General features: G+C 47.0%; 1 protein-coding gene across 15 annotated transcripts in view; it reads left to right on the top strand.

Annotated features, from left to right (window-relative positions):
* Positions 1 to 10,091: 10,091 nt before the first annotated feature.
* PATJ (PATJ crumbs cell polarity complex component) overlaps positions 10,092 to 14,702 on the top strand; it is a 395,978-nt gene continuing 391,367 nt past the window's right edge. For 14 of the 15 annotated variants that reach the window (XM_032296822.1, XM_032296813.1, XM_032296821.1 and 11 more), the window contains exon 1: positions 10,092 to 10,215. The gene's annotated coding sequence lies outside the window, so the exon portion shown is untranslated. Of the gene's footprint in view, positions 10,216 to 13,569; positions 13,589 to 14,702 lie in introns of those variants that run through there. The other variant, XM_032296811.1, reaches the window with a different exon arrangement.

Below are 14,702 nucleotides of genomic sequence, written 5' to 3'. Positions count from 1 at the left end.
CCTGCCTCAGCCTCCTGAGTAGCTGGGATTACAGGCACGCGCCACCATGCCCAGCTAATTTTTTGTATTTTTAGTAGAGACGGGGTTTCACCGTGTTGACCAGGATGGTCTCGATCTCTTGACCTCGTGATCCACCCGCCTCGGCCTCCCAAAGTGCTGGGATTACAGGCTTGAGCCACTGCGCCCGGCCAAAGTCCTGCTTCTTAAAAAAAAACAGGACAAAACAAATTAGCTTTTCTCAATTTCACCAACAATATCCCTTTTATCACGTTTAAAACTTGGAATCATTTTTACCTTTCAGTTTTTCCATTGCTCTCCTTTAATGCATTTAATCAGTACACAGTGGATATTTGTAAGGGTTCCTTCTTTTATTTGATCACATTTTCACCCTATTCCAGGCATTCATCATTTCCTGTGTACCTTGCTATAGTGACTGCTTAGTTCCTCTAGGCCCTCTCTCCAACTTTGTCAATCCATTTTGTATAGATTAATCGTTTATTTTAAAAAAAACTGTACATTTTAAATAGATAGATAGATAGATTAAAAAAATGTTTTTTGAGATGGAGTTTTGCTCTGTTGCCCAGGCTGGAGTGTAGTGGCTCAGCCTTGGCTCGCTGCAACCTCCGGCTACTGGGTTCAAGTGATTCTCCTGACTCAGCCTCCCAAGTAGCTGGGACTATAGACGTGTACCACTATGCCCAGCTATTTTTTTGTATTTTTAGTAGAGGCAGGGTTTCACCTTGTTAGCCAGGATGGTTTCAATCTCCTGACCACATGATCCCCCTGCCTTGGCCTCCCAAAGTGCTGGGATTACAGGTGTGAGTCACCGTGCCATGCCCAACCCTCTTTTTGATATTTTTAAAATTTTTATTGAGACGGTGTGTTGCTCTGTCACCCAAACCAAAGTACAGTGATGGCAACATAGCTCACTGCAGCCTTCATCTCCTGGGCTCAAGCAGTCCTCCTGCCTCAGCCTCCTAAGTAGCTGAAACTCCTATATCATCTTCAAAATTGTATTTAAAATTAAAGAGGGCTGGGAGGCCGAGGCGGGTGGATCACGAGGTCAAGAGATCGAGACCATCCTGGTCAACACGGTGAAACCCCGTCTCTACTAAAACTACAAAAAATTAGCTGGGCATGGTGGTGCGTGCCTGTAATCCCAGCTACTCAGGAGGCTGAGGCAGGAGAATTGCCTGAACCTAGGAGGCGGAGGTTGCAGTGAGCCGAGATCGCGCCATTGCACTCCAGCCTGGGTAACAAGAGTGAAACTCTGTCTCAAAAAAAAAAAAAAAAAAAATTAAAGAGGGCTATGCAAGGTGGCTCATGCCTGTAATCCCAGCACTTTGGAAGGCCAAGGAAGGTGGATCATGAAGTCAAGAGATGGAGACCATCCTGTCCAACATAGTAAAACCTAGTCTCTACTAAAAATACAAAAATTAGCTGGGTGGGGTAGTGGGCACCTGTAATCCCAGCTACTTGGGAGGCAGAGGCAGGAGAATTGCTGGAACTCAGGGGCAGAGGTTACAGTGAGCTGCGATCACTCCACTGCACTCCAGCCTGTGTGACAGAGCGAGCCTCGTGTCTTTGTTTTTTTTTTTTTTTTGAGACAGAATTTTGCTCTCGTTGCCCAGGCTGGAGTGCAGCGGCATGGTCAAGCTGGTCTCGAACTCCGGACCTCAGGTGATCTGCCCACCTTAGCCTCCCAAAGTGCTAGAATTACAGGTGTGAGTCACCGCGCCCCACCGAGACTCTGTGTTAAACAAACAAACAAAAGAAGTGACTTGAAATAAGTCTCAATAACAAATGTTGTCTTTTTTCAAAACAATTTACCTCTACTTCTGTACTTCTTTTGCCTTTAAAATCTTCCCCTTACCTCAACTTCCCCGAATGTGCCCCTGGTTGTCATGGCACACACACTTCCCATTGCAGTGTTTCTGCTTATTACCAAATAACTTGGTGAGACCCAGTAGCAAATGCAAGAAGTCATATTTGCTTATTTCTTCTTGCCAGCATAATGTGATGACTGTAACTCTTTGGAAACATGCTTTGAAGATAAAATAGGTTATAGCACACGGCCAGCCATGTCTTTTGCCTGAGTTGCTACATTCCTTAAAAGATAAATGACGCACTGGGTGTGGTGGCTCACCTGTAATCCCAGCACTTTGGGATGCCGAGGTGGGAAGATCACATGAGGTCAGGAGTTCAAGACCAGCTTGGCCAATATGGTGAAACCCCATCTCTACTAAAAATACAAAAATATTAGGCAGGCATTGTGGCATGTGCCTATAATCCCAGCTACTCAGGAAGCTGAAGCAGGAGAATTGCTTAAATCCGGAAGGTGGAGGTTGCAGTGAGCCGAGATCGTGTCACTACACTCCAGCCTGGGCAACAGAGCAAGACTCCATCTCAAAAAAAAAAAAAAAAGGATAAATGACCCTGGTTTTTTCTTACACATAAGACCACATCATCTGATGGGGTTAGTGATTATGCCTCTGTAGTCTATAACTAGATGTACTTTTGCACTCAAACCTTGGTGTGATTCAGCTTTAATGTAACTTCTGAGCACCTTTGATGTGGTTTTGCACATACTGAACCTCCACCACCTGTACGTAAGCAGTGGGCTATAATACTGTCAGACCAGTCTGACAGCAGCTCTCAGGGGAACTGCTCCTGGTTCTGTAGGCCTCAGTCTACAGTCCATATAACTGCTTTTTTTTTTTTTTTTTTTTTTTTTTTTTTTTTTTTTTTTGAGACAGTCTGTATCACCTAGGCTGGAGTGCAGTGCTGTGATTTCAGCTCACTGCAAACTCTGCCTCCTGGGTTCAAGTGATTCTCTTGCCTCAGCCTCCTGAGTAGCTGGGATTACAGGTATCTGCCAATATATCAGCTAATTTTTTTTTTTTTAAATAGAGATGCAGTTTTGAACTCGTGACCTCAGGTGATCCACCTGCCTTGGCCTCCCGAAGTGCTAGGATTACAGGTGTGAGCCACCTCGTGCCCAGCTATGATTTTTTTTTTTTTTAAAGAGAAGTAGAGATAGGGTCTCTCTCTATCCTCCAGGCTGTGGTGTAATGGCAACCATAGCTCGCTGCACCCTCCCACTCCTAGGCTCCAGGGATCCTCCTGAGTAGCTGGGACTATAAGCATGCATTATCACACCGGGCTTTTCTTTCTTTTCAACGTTTTGTAGAGACAGGGTCTCACTGTGTTGCCCAGGCTGATCTCGAACTCCTGCCCTCAAGCAATCCTCCCACCTTGGTCTGCCAAAGGGTTTGGAATTCAGGCGTGAGCCACTGTTTTCCACTCACCAAGACTTCTGAATAAAACAAACTTTAATTCTTTAAAAGTCTTATTATTTTTTTAGTTGACTAATATATTATCTTTGGATTATCTCTCCCTGTTGTAGTTTTAGGTTGACAAGAGCTTGTACTTTTTAAAATTCATCTTTCTTCATCACTCTATGAATAAGACAATCTTGGGCTGGGCATGGTGGCTCACGCCTATAATCTCAGCACTTTGGGAGGCTGAAGTGGGAGGATCACCTGTGCCCAGCAGTTCAAGACCAGCCTTGGTAACACAGAGAGATCCCATCTCTATTACAAAGAAAAAGACACTCTTTATTCTTTTTTCTTTTTTTTTTTTTTTTTGAGACGGAGTTTCGCTGTTGTTGCCCAGGCTGGAGTGCAATGGCGCGATCTCAGCTCACCGCAACCTCCGCCTCCTGGGTTCAGGCAATTCTCCTGACTCAGCCTCCTGAGTAGTTGGGATTACAGGCACGCGCCACCATGCCCAGCTAATTTTTTGTATTTTAGTAGAGAGGGGGTTTCACCATATTGGCCAGGATGGTCTCAATCTCCTGACCTTGTGATCCTACCGCCTTGGCCTTCCAAAGTGCTGGGATTACAGGTGTGAGCCACCTTGTCTGGCCCTTTTTTTTTTTGAGACAGCGTCTCATGCTGTCATCTAGAATGGAGAGCAGTGCACTGGAGTGCAATCTGGGCTCACTGCCACCTCCGCCTCCTGGGTTTAAACGAGTCTCCTGTTTCAGCCTTCTGAGTAACTGGGATTACAGGCGTGCACCACCACGCCCGGCTAATTTTTATATTTTTAGTAGAGATGGGATTTCACCGTGTTGGTCAGGCTGGTCTTGAACTCCTGATCTCGTGGTCCGCCTGCCTTGGCCTCCCAAAGTGCTGGGATTACAGGCGTGAGCCACCTAGCCCAGCCAAAAGGAGACACTCTTGAGGATTCTCAGAGATAAAAATTTTCTTGTACAGCCAAATCTTGTTTAAAAATTTATCGGATATATATTTTTTATTTTTATTTATTTATTTTTTATTTTTATTTTTTGTAGAGACGGGGTTTCCCCATGTTGACCAGGATGGTCTTGATCTCCTGACCTCATGATCCACCTTCCTAGGCCTCCCAAAGTGCTGGGATTACAGGTGTGAGCCGCCTCGCTTGGCCTTGGATAAATTTTTAAAAATTTAAATTCCAAGTGACAACCAAAAAAAAAAAAGTTCAAATTAAATTAACACAGAGCATAGTGGCTCACACCTGTAATCCCAGCACTTTGGGAGGCTGTGGCAATTGGCGCCCTTGAGCCCAGGAGTTTGAGACCAGCCTGGAAAACACAGAGAGACCTTATCCCTAAATATAAAAAATTTTTAAAAAATTAGCTGGGTATGGTGGTGCATGTTTGTAGTCCCAGCTACTCAGGAGGCTAACATGGGAGGATCGCTTGGGCCCAGGAGTTCAACTCTGTAATGAGCTACGATCTTGCAACTGCTTGCCAGCCTAGACCACAGAATGGAGCCCTGTCTCAATTTTTTTTTTTTTTTTTTTTGAGACCGAGTCTTTCCCTGTCACTCAGGCTGGAGTGCAGTGGCATGATCTCGGCTCACTGCAACCTCCGCCTCCAAGGTTCAAGTGATTCTCCTGCCTCAGCCTCCTGAACACCTGGTGTTACAGGCGTGCACCACCACACCCAGCTAATTTTGTATTTTTAATAGCAACGGTGTTTCCCCATGTTGGTCAGGCTGGTTTCGAATTTCTGACCTCAGGTGATCTACCTGCCTTGGCCTCCCAAAGTGCTGGGATTACAGTCGGGAGCCACAACACCTGACCTGAAATAATTAATTAATTAATTAATAACACAAAGGAAGAAGGATAGTTGATGAGATAAAATTAATTAACAGCACAGAAATCTAGAGAAAATCAGGTTAAAACTGATAGAGACGACGTTTGCTGGGGTGTTCAGGGAGGCAGCTTCTCAGAAGAAGTTAGACTTGAGTCTAGAAGTAGAGGGAGGGTAGGGCTTAGAGAACATTCCAGGGAAGGGAAAGGGGGTAAGTAACCAATAGAAAAGCCATTATATGGTGATCCATGGATATGGAGTACATAAATTTGCTCAGAATAAGATCCTTCAGAGGTCAAGTGGAGATTAGGTCGAAGAGTCAGCAACAAGGGGAGAGTTTGAAGGGCCTTGAATAGCAAGAAAAGGAGTTTGGACTTAGTTTCATGGTCAATTTAAAGTTACAGAACTTTTTGAAAAGAGGGGGAATAAGTTTACAACATCATTTAATATTAAAGAAGAGGCAGGCTGTGTGTGGTGGTTCATGCCTGTAATCCCAGCACTTTGGGAGGCCAAGGTGGGAAGAATGCTTGACCAGCTGTGGCAACATAGTGAGACCTTATTTCTACTAAAATAAATAAATAAATAAATTGGCCAGGCACGGTGGCTCATGCCTGTAATCCCAGCACTTTGGGAGGCTGAGGCAGGTGGATCATCTGAGGTTAGGAGTTGGAGACCAGCCTGCCCAACATGGTGAAACCCCGTGTCTACTAAAAATACAAAAATTAGCCGGGCGTGGTGGTGGGTGCCTGTAATCCCAGCGGCACAGGAGGCTGAGGCAGGAGAATCCCTTGAACCTGGGAGGCAGAGGTTGCAGTAAGCCTAGATCACACTCAGGCCTAAGCCTACAACAGAGAGACTCCGTCTCAAAAAAAAAAAAAAACAAAAAACTGGACATAGCGGTTCACACCTGTAATCGCGGCACTTTGGGAGGCCGAGGTGGGTGGATCCCGAGGTCAGGAGTTTGAGACCAGCCTGCCCAACATGGTGAAACCCTGTCTCTACTAAAAATACAAAAATTAGCCCGGTATGGTGGCGTGCACCTGTAATCACAGTTATTCAGGAGGCTGAGACAGGTTAATTGCTTAAACCCTGGAGGCAGTTGAGCCAAGATTGCACCACTGTACTCCAGCCTGTGTGACTCTGTCTCAAAAAAAAAAAAAAAAAAAGATTGTGCCACTATACTCCAGCCTGGGCGACTCAGCGTAAAAAAAAAAAAAAAAAAAATTAGCCAGGCATGGTGATTCATGCCTATAGTCCCAGCTACTCAGGAGGCTGCAGTGGGAGGATCACTTGAGTCTAGGAATTTGAGGCTGCCATGATTTGCACCACTGTGCACCAGCCTGGGTGACACAGCGAGACCGTCTCAAAAAAAATAATAAATAAAAAAAAAATTAAATAAATAAAAAATAAAGTAAGAAGAGGCCAGGAGTGGTGGTTCATGCCTGTAATCCCAGCACTTTGGGAGGCTGAGGCAGGAGGATTGCCTGAGACCAGGAGTTTGAGAGTAGCCTCTGCAACATAGTAAGACCCTCTCTCTACAGTAAATAAATAAAGTAAGAAGTGGTCCAATAGCCAGGTGTGGTGGTGTGTGCCTATAATCTCAGCTATTCAAGAAGGATATTAAGGTGGCAGGATTGCTTGAGTCCAGGAGTTTGAGGCCAGCCTAGAGATCATAGTAAAGTCTGATTTCAATTTAAAAAATAAATAAATAATTTAAAAAGAAGAAACCAATGTTTGCAAGGTGATTCTTTGAGATAATTGGTCTCCATCTTTCTTTTTTTTTCCTATATAATTTTTGTTATAGATTCAGGGCTGCATGCACAGTTTTGTAGGCCAGATGGGGTGGCTCATGCCTGCAATCCCAGCGCTTTGGGAGGCCGAGGCAGGTGAATCATGAGGTCAAGAGTTTGAGACCAGCCTGGTCAACGTGGTGAAACCCCATCTCTACTAAACATACAAAAATTAGCTAGGCATGGTGGCAGGCGGTTGTACTCCCAGCTACTGGGGAGGATGAGGTAGGAGAGTCGCTTGAACCTGGAAGGTAGAGGTTGCAGTGGGCCGAGACAGTGCCACTACACTCCAGCAGGCTGGGCAATAGAGCGAGACTCCTCGGGGAAAAAAAAAAAAGGCCAGGTGCAGTGGCTCATGCCTGGAATCCCAATACTTTGGGAGGCCAAGGTGGGTGGATCACAAGGTCAGGAGATAGAAACCATCCTGGTCAACACAGTGCAATCCTGTCTCTACTAAAAATACAAAAAAAAATTAGCTGAGCGTGGTGGCGCGTGCCTGTAATCCCAGATACCTGGGCAGGCAAATAGCTTGAACCTGGGAGTTGGAGGTTGCAGTGAGTCAAGATCGCACCACTGCTCTCCAGCCTGGTGACAGAGCAAGATTCCGTCTCAAAAAAAAAAAAAAGCCTGGCACGGTGGCTCACGCCAAGGTGGGTGGATCACCTGAGGTCAGGAATTCAAGACCAACCTGGCCATCATAGTGAAACCTCATCTTTAAAAAAAAAAACCCAGAACACCCAGGTTTGTTACATATGCCAATTGTGTGTCATGGGGGTTTGATATGTAGATCATTTCATCACCCAGCTAAGAAGCATAGTACCTGACAGGTAGTTTTTCAATCCTCTCACTTTTCTCACCGACCACCACCTTTCTTTATGTTGTCCCCCTTACTTGGAAAGCTTTTCCTTCTCCACTTTACCTAAATTACTCTCAAACTCTGGTTATGACCTATTTAAGTTCTAACTCGTGCTTTCAAAAAACATAATAGATCTCTTCATTTTCTGAGGTCTGGCTTCCATTTGGTAACTTGTGAAACATTATTTCCCTCAGTAGTTTGTTAGTTACTAAAAAGCAGGAACCATGCTGATATTGTATGTCTTCTAACCATGCCTACCTAACAAGCGTTATATTTCTTTCGAAACTGGGAAGCAAACTATAAAGCACCAAGTGCATGATCTTTAATTAATTTGAGATGGAGTCTTGCTCTGTTCCCCAGATTGGTCTTGAACTCCCAGGCTCAAGTGATCCTCCAAACTTGGCCCCTAGTAGCTGAGACTACAGGTGCACACCACCACCCCCAGCTAACTTTTTTGTTTTATTTTTTGAGGCAGAGTCTCTCTTTTCACCCAGGCTGGAGTGCAGTGGCATGATTTAGGCTCGCTGCAACCTCTGCCTCCTGGGTTCAGGCGATTCTCCTGCCTCAGCCTCCTGAGTAGCAGGGACTACAGGCACGCACCACAATGCCTAGCTGATTTTTGTGTTTTTAGTAGAAATGGAGTTTCACCATGTTGGCCAGGCTGCTCTCGAACTCCTGATTTCAAGTGATCCTCCCTCCTCAGCCTCCCAAAGTGCTGGGATTATAGGCATGAGTCATGGGGCCTGGCCTCCAGTTAATTTTTGTATTTTTTTTTTTTTTTTTTTTTTTTTTTGAGACAGAGTTTCGTTCTTGTTACCCAGGCTGGAGTGCAATGGCGCGATCTCGGCTCACCGCAACCTCCGCCTCCCGGGTTCAGGCAATTCTCCTGCCTCAGCCTCCTGAGTAGCTGGGATTACAGGCACGCGCCACCATGCCCAGCTAATTTTTTGTATTTTTAGTAGAGACGGGGTTTCACCATGTTGACCAGGATGGTCTTGATCTCTTGACCTTATGATCCACCCGCCTCGGCCTCCCAAAGTGCTGGGATTACAGGCTTGAGCCACCGCGCCCGGCAATTTTTGTATTTTTTAGTATAGACAGGTTTTCACCATGTTGGCCAAGCTGGTCTTAAACTCCTGAGCTCAAGTGATCCACCCACATCTGCCTCTCAGAGTACTGGGATTACAGACATGAGCCACCGCTCTGGCCAAGTGTATGATTTTAAAAGTCTTTATGTTGCAGTTGTTTTGTACCTATTCCTCATCTTCCTGGGAACAGGGATGCCATTTTACACATCTTCTCAGAGTCAACCACAGTGTTTAACTATTACTGCATGTACTCTATAAGATAACTGAAGATTGATTCTCTTTATTGTTAATGTGTGGACTGTATCAGAAACCCGTATCATCAAAAGCCTAAAGTTGGCCAGGAGTGGTGGCTCATGCCTGTAATCCAAGCGCTTTGGAGTCCAAGGCGGGCGGATCACCTGAGGTCAGAGTTCAAGACCAGCCTGACGAACATGGTGAAACCCTGTCTTTAAAAAAAATAAAAAATTTAAAAAAAGTCTAAAGTTATTAAAGGGAGTGGAAGAATACCATCGAGGCATATTTTTCTCGAAGCTGTGACATCACAAATAAAAAAAATTAATGCATAGTGAAATCGTCACTGTAGTTAGAGTCAAAATGCCTTGTCTGTGTTCCAAACTTTGGGCCAACCTACCTGGTACACGGTTTCCTCATCAGTTTCTTCAGGGAGTAAATGAGGTAATAAGGTATAAGCGCTCAGCATACGGCAGGCAAATACTGCTGGATTATACTACTGGATTTGTTTCTTTCTTCCACTAAATGAGAAGAAAATAATGCTCCCACATTTACACGTTTTAGAATATTTTATTTTGCGTTAGCGGATAGAGAAAACAAAGGAGGGATGAGAGAACAGGAAAGGGCAAAAAGGCAAGGTGCTAAGCAGATTGACCCAGCGCTTTCATCGATCTACTCCTCAATTTCCTTGATCTTGGGTCTCTCTCTCTCCACGACAGCCTCCAACCACACCGGTCGGTCCGGATCTCCCTTCCTGTCAGTGCCGGCTGCCCCTACCACGCGGGGTCTCATCCGCCCACCCGGCCCCCACAGGCCCCACAGCCCACTTTTCCCAGGCCCTTGGCCATCCCGCGTCGGGTCGGAATTCACGGGCAAGAAACAGCTCGGTCAACCGCCCTCCCTCCCTGGAGCCTGCCTCCCGCGGCCCTCGGCTCCCTCGCCCGTCCCCCGCGCCACCCCGGCGCCCCGCCCCGGGCGGGGAGAGTCGGGGCGAGGGGAGGGCCTGCCAGGTGAGGCGCGGTCACCCTGGGCCTCGCACTTCCGCCCAGGTGAGGCAGGACCGACACCGAGCCCGCCCGGCCCGGGCTCCCACCTGCTCCTCCGGCGCACCAGGTAAAGCGTGGGGTCCCGGCTGTGCGGTGCGCGCTTGTCCCTGGGGATCCGCGCGCCTGGAGGCCGGCGCGGGGCAGCTTCCTCGCGGGCTTCCCGGGCCTGCCTGCCCTGCCCCCGCGCGCTCTCCGCCCGCCCGCTGTAGGAGGTGGGAGCCGTAGGCGGAGGGCGCCGCCGGGCGCTCGGAGGTCCCGCGGCGGGGATGGGGTGCCCGCAGGGTGCGTCCGCGCTGGCCCGGGAGGCGGGGCGGGGGCGCCTTCCTCCTGCGTCGGGCCCGGGTGACCCCAGTCCTGCCGCGCTGGGGTCGCTGAGGCCGCGGGCAAGGGCCCCGCCCCGCCCTGCCCCGCCTCCCCAGGCCTTTCGGGCCTCGAATCTCGGCCCACTGGTGTTACGGGGTGCCACGGATCCGATTCTGCGCCCAGATCGGTGCCTATGTTTCGCTCCCAGGGCTGGGCGGAGTCTTTCCTTCCGTTGGTGGCCGTGGAAGGAAGGAACGGGGGTGAGGGGACAAAGAGGAGGGGGTGCTCAGAGCCAGGCTGAAGGGGCGACTTGGGCCAGGACGTGGAGGTTCCCAAAAGCCAGGGCTCAAGCCCTGGGCTCTGCCAGCCTTGCTGCGTAGATGGGGAGGTTGTGTTGGAAAGTGCTTCCAGCCTTAGGGGAATTCTTGGATTCCTGCTTTTAAATCAAGCTCAGGAAAGCATTTTCAGATGAGTCCCACCCTCCAAATCGCCACATCCGTCCCGCACACCGGCCAAATCAAGTGAACAAACACCCTTCACCTGGCACTTTGTCATATTTCCAAGTGGCTCTTGTCACTTTGGATTCGAGTTTGTTGTTTATTGGCTTGCCTCTGCCATTTAGAGGGTGCCCCTTTCTGGGCCTTATTTCTCGACTGCATTTAGGTAAGTGCTCGACAAGAGTTTCTTAAGTGAATGAAGAAGGCTTGGAAACCCAGAAGGACAATGTCCGTTCCACTGAGGATGATACTACCACATTCTGGGCTGAGTTCCTAGTGGCTGCCAATTAATTTGCACACATCTATCTGAAAGGAGTGGGGTGGGGTCGGCAGTTAAAAACTTAAATCTTCACGCCTGTAATCCCAACACTTTGGAAAGCTGAGGCAGGTGGATCACCTGAGGTCAAGAGTTCCAGACTAGCCTGGCCACCATGGTGATACCCTGTCTCTACTAAAAGTACAAAAATTGGCTGGGCGTGTTGGTGGGCGCCGGTAATCTCAGCTACTCGGCAGGCTGAGGCAGGAGGCTGAGGTTGTAGTGAGCTGAGATTGCCCCATTGTACTCCACCAGTCTGGGCGACAAGAGCGAAACTCCATCTCAAAAAACAGCAACAGGCCTGTAATCCCAGCACTTTGGAAGCCAGAAGCGGACGGATCACAAGGTCAGGATATCGAGAATATCTCGGCCAACACAAACCCTGTCTCTACTAAAAATACAAAAATTAGCCGGGCGTGGTGCGTATCTGTAGTCCCAGCTACTATGGAGGCTGAGGCAGGAGAATCGCTGAACCCCGGAGGCGGAGGCTGCAGTGAGCCAGGATCCCACCACTGCACTCCAGCCTGGGCAGCAAAAACAAACAAAACAAACTTAACTCTGTTTGCAGCATTAGAAAATGTTAGGTGAGATTGAGCCTTTTAGCTAAAGTGAGCCTTTTAGCTAAATCCCTAATGGCCTTTAGGATGTTAACAAACAACAACAACAAAACACTCCAAATATGTTGAATTTATTTGGGAATGACAAATGAGAATTATAGCCTGAGATGCATAACCATTTATTGGTTTTAGAGACTCAAAGCCAGAGCTGGCCATTGGTGAAGACGCCATTACTGGACAGGTGTTATGGAGAGTGTCTTAACAGGTCTGGCGCCCTGCCTCATGCCTATTATCTCAGCTACTTAGGAAGCTTAGGCAGGAGGATCCCTTGAGACCAAGGGTTGGAGACCAGCCTGTGCAACATGGCTGTCTTTACAGAAAACACTTTTTTAATGGCCAGGCATGTCAGGAGGTTGAGGCAGGAGGATTGCAAGAGATGGAGGCTGCAGTGAGCTGTGTTTGCACCACTATACTCCAGCCTGGGTGACAGAGCAAGAACCCTGTCTCAAAAAAAAAAAAAAAAAAAAAATGAAAAGAAAAGAAAAAAGATTATCTTATCTTATCTGAATTACTGCATTCCTAAAGAAAGAATTTCTTGTGGAGTTATTTTAAAGTTCTTGAGAGATCTTTATCTCAGACAGGCAAGCATGAGCCTTATCCCTGCTCTCCATCTCTAGTTTGTTTGGGTCTGACAAAAAGTGATTTTGTCCTGGTGTCTGTAACTTTCACAAAGGTAATAAGAATGTTAATAAATATGGAAATGGAAGGTACTTATGGACAGAACTTATAAAATGAGTTCTGAAGAGATTTGCCCTTACTAGTCCAGATACTATTAGGGGTAAGAGGAAAAACAAAACTTTGTTTTTCCTCCGCTCTCACACCACCACAATCAACACTGCAGACTTCTGTGACCAAATAAATGTGTAGGCCAATCAGTTCTGCATCGAACAATAGCTGAGCATCTTCCAGTTCGATTCTCACATTATCTACCTGGGGATAGTGTCAGATCCCATTAAGACTGGCCCCACTTCTGATGCCAGTCACAAGTCCTAGATTGTTTTACCCTGGCTTCTGACTAACTGGCTAGAAATTGGGAATCCACAACTCCCTCCTCTGGTTTGGTTAATTTGGTAGAGCAGCTCACAGAACTCAAGAAAACACTTACTTAGGTTTATTACTGATTTATTATCAAGAATATTACAAATGATACAAGAGGAAGAGATGCACAGATTGAGGTATGGGAAGGGACATGCCACCCACCAAGAACCTCCACGTGTTCAGATATCAAGAAGCTCTCCCTACCCCATCTTCTTGGGCTTTTTTTTTTTTTTAATTGAGACAGAGTCTTGCTCTGTCACCCAGGCTGGAGTGCAGTGGTGCGATCTTGGCTCACTACAACCTCCACCTCCTGGGTTCAAGTGATTCTCCTGCTTTAGCCTCTGTAGCAGCTGGTACGACAGGCGTGCACTGCCATGCCCAGCTAATTTTTTGTGTTTTTAGTAGAGAGGAGTTTCACCACGTTGGCCAGGCTGGTCTTGAACTCCTGACCTCAAGTGATTTGCCTACCGCAGCCTCCCAAAGTGCTGGGATTACAGGCATGAGCCACTGCACCTGGCCAAAATTATTTTTATTTCTTAAAATATTTGTTTTTGAGATGGAGCCTCACTCTGTTGCCCAGCCTGAAGCGCAGTGCCATGATCTCCACCCACTGCAACCTTCACCTTCCCGGGTTCAAGCGATTCTTCTGGCTCAGCTTCACGACTATAGGTATGTGCCACCACGACTGAGTAATTTTTTTTGTTTGTTTGTTTGTATTTTAGTAGATACAGGGTTTCGCCATTTTGGCCGGGCTGGTCTCGAACTCCTGACCTCAAGAGATCCACCTGACTGGGCGTCTCAAAGTGCTGGTATTACAGATGTGAGCCATCACACCCGACCTCTTTTAACAATTTTTTAGTAGAGACTGGGTCTCACTATATTGCTCAGGCTGGTCTCGAACTCCTGGTCCCAAGCCATCCTCCCATCTTGGCCTGCCAAAGTATTGGGCTTATAAGTGTGAGCCCCCTCTTCTGGCTCAGATAATTTCTTTCTTTCTTTTTTTTTTTTTGATCACCTCCCCAACCCCTCGCTCAGAGAATTTCTTTACAGCTAGCTTCAAGACAGAAAAGCAGGGGAAAATTAGAGTCCTGCCTTGGGGAGAAAAAGGAGCAGATGAAAGGAGAGGGGCAGGAGAATGTCAGAGAGAGATTCTGTTTTTTTGAGGACTGCTTTTGAGGCCTAAAGCACCCCAACAGTATAACAAAAGAGAGTTATGGGAGTTATGAGCCAGGAACCATGGATGAAAACCAATATAGAATATCACAAGGAGGTTACATAAAATGAGTTTCCCATCAGAAAAGTAGCAGTGTTTAAAGTTGAATAGAAATTGTATTAAGCTCTCTTCCGCATTTAATGACACCTTAATATAAGTTTAAGCCATGCATTAATATTTCTGTAACTATAAAGCTAACATATTCATTGTAGAAAAATTGGAGAGAAGTTTCAAAAAAGAAACTAAAAGCACACAGACTATCTACTATTGAGAGATAACCGCTGCAGTGGCTCACGCCTGTAATCCCAGCACTTTGGGAGGCCGAGGCGGGTGGATCACGAGGTCAAGAGATCGAGACCATCCTGGTCAACATGGTGAAACCCCGTCTCTACCTAAAATACAAAAATTAGCTGGGCATGGTGGCGCACGCCTGTAATCCCAGCTACTCGGGAGGCTGAGGCAGGAGAATTGCCTGAACCCGGGAGGCGGAGGTTGCGGTGAGCCGAGATCGCGCCATTGCACTCCAGCCTGGGTAACAAGAGCGAAACTCCGTCTCAAAAAAAAAAAAAA

Source organism: Sapajus apella, unplaced genomic scaffold, assembly GCF_009761245.1.
Source record: "Sapajus apella isolate SASKATOON/1434 unplaced genomic scaffold, GSC_monkey_1.0 scaffold36, whole genome shotgun sequence".
NCBI classification, from domain to species: Eukaryota; Metazoa; Chordata; class Mammalia; order Primates; family Cebidae; genus Sapajus; species Sapajus apella.
This window is presented reverse-complemented; position numbering and strand designations above follow the sequence as displayed.